We start from the raw sequence: 2,140 nt of genomic DNA, 5'->3' as shown, positions 1-2,140 counted from the left end.
TTTATTTCTTTTCATTTTGAGTTACGGTATGGAAATCCAAAAACATTTTGCCAAAAACATTTTGAGATATACATTCAAAATATAATATTTATGTTTTGGATTATACTGAAATGAAAAATAAAAAATGCATTTTGAATTACATAATTTCGTATACAAATTTTGCATTTTAAATGAGAGAATTTCCAATACAAAATAAAAATAGCATTTTTGGATTTTATAATATAAAATGTATTTTTAATAAGAAAAATAAAAGGTAGAAGAATGGGAGGGAGAAGGTTTTAAAGTGTAATGCAATTTGTAGAAGAATGTAGAAGCTCCTGAGATAGAAGAATTGAAATGTAATATAAATTCTAGAATGTTGTAGAAAATCCTAAGATAAGAAGAAAAAATCAAAAAAATTCTACATAGGTAGAAAGCCTAGAACTTCCTACATAAGTTCTAGCTAGAATTTTCTAGAATAGTTATGAAAGAGAGATGGGGTCTATAAATACCCATGTGTACTATCATTTGAGGTAAGAAGCCAACATTTACAACAACTAAAGACAACTACAACGCTTCTTCCAACTACTACTTCTACATTCTACTATCTCCACATTTTCTCTACATTTCACTATCTCTACATTTTCTCTACCTCATAAACTACTCCTTTCACAACCTTAAAATACTAACAGTGGTACTAGAGCTACGTTCGGTCATCTACTTCTACATTTCACTATCTCTACATTTTCTCTACCTCATCAACTACTCCCTTCACAACCTTAAAATACTAACAGTGGTACCAAAGCTACGTTCGGTCATCTACTGGGCATAGATAAAAAATTTCAACTACCTCAAATAAAACTATAACTCGTTCTACTACTTCAAAAATATTTTCTCAACTCATGGCTACTACTAATCAAACATCACCAATTCTGGTACCTATTTTCAAAGGAGAAAATTATGATCTTTGGAGTGTCAAAATGAAGACATTCTTCTACTCTCAAGATTTATGGGACATCATAGAAAAAGGGATTCACTATTCCAGAAGACACCTCTACTCTTACTGTAGCTAAAAAGGAGTTGAAGGAAAAACAGTAGAAGGACTCAAGGGCTTCATTTATTCTTCAACAAGCAGTTGATGACACAATTTTTCCAAGGATAATNGGTGCCACAAGTGCAAAACAAGCTTGGAACACAATACAAGAGGATTTTCAAGGAAGTAACGAGGTACACAATGTTAAACTTCCTTCTCTAAGATGAGAGTTTGAATTATTAAGAATGAAAGAATCTGAGACCATCAAAGACTACTATTCTAGAATAAAAGAAATAGTTAATCAGATGAGAGCCTATGGGGAAAATATTCTTGACAAAAAGATCGTTGAGAAATTTTTATTTCTATTCCCCAAAAATATGATGCAATCGCAATTGCAATTGAACAAACAAAAGATTTGGCTACATTGTCAGTAACACAACTAATGGGCTCTCTTGAAGCTTATGAACAAAGATTGAAAAGGCATGAAGAAGAGTCGGTTGAAAACGCCTTTCAATCAAAACTAAAATTGCGGTCTTAGGAAGAATGTGAAGGAAATAAAAGTAGAGGAGAAATTTCTACAAATAAAGAAAATTCTAGAAGCTTCTCTATTACTCATCAAGGAAAATATCCTCCATGTGGCATCTGTAAAAAGACAAGTCACTTGGAAAAAGATTGTGGGCGTCATGGAAAACCTCAATGACACTATTGCAAGAAATTTGGTCACATAGAAAAGTATTGTCGCAATAAAAATAAGCATCAAGCAAACTTTGCGGAAGAAGATAATCAGGAGAAACTCTTATTCTACGCTAATCAATAATCTCTTTGATTGCATACCCCTTGCCATGACCTAGCACATTCATGAAGAGTTAGAGACATCTATGGAAGATGGACCTATATTCTTTCTCTTAGGCCATCTAAAGCCATCATGAAGATTTAATAGAGTAAGAATAATTTTGGGCCTTGTATTTTGGGCCAAGTAGTCTAGATTTTATTTGGGCTTTGTATTTTGGGCCAAGTAGTCTAGATTTTATTTGGGCTTGGTAGTAGTGTAGGATTTCAATTGGGCCTTGTATTTTGGGCCAAGTAGAATAGGATTTTGACCAAACAAGTCAACAAAGGGTCAAGGCC

Source organism: Vigna radiata, unplaced genomic scaffold (assembly GCF_000741045.1).
Source record: "Vigna radiata var. radiata cultivar VC1973A unplaced genomic scaffold, Vradiata_ver6 scaffold_262, whole genome shotgun sequence".
NCBI lineage: Eukaryota > Viridiplantae > Streptophyta > Magnoliopsida > Fabales > Fabaceae > Vigna > Vigna radiata.
This window is presented reverse-complemented; position numbering follows the sequence as displayed.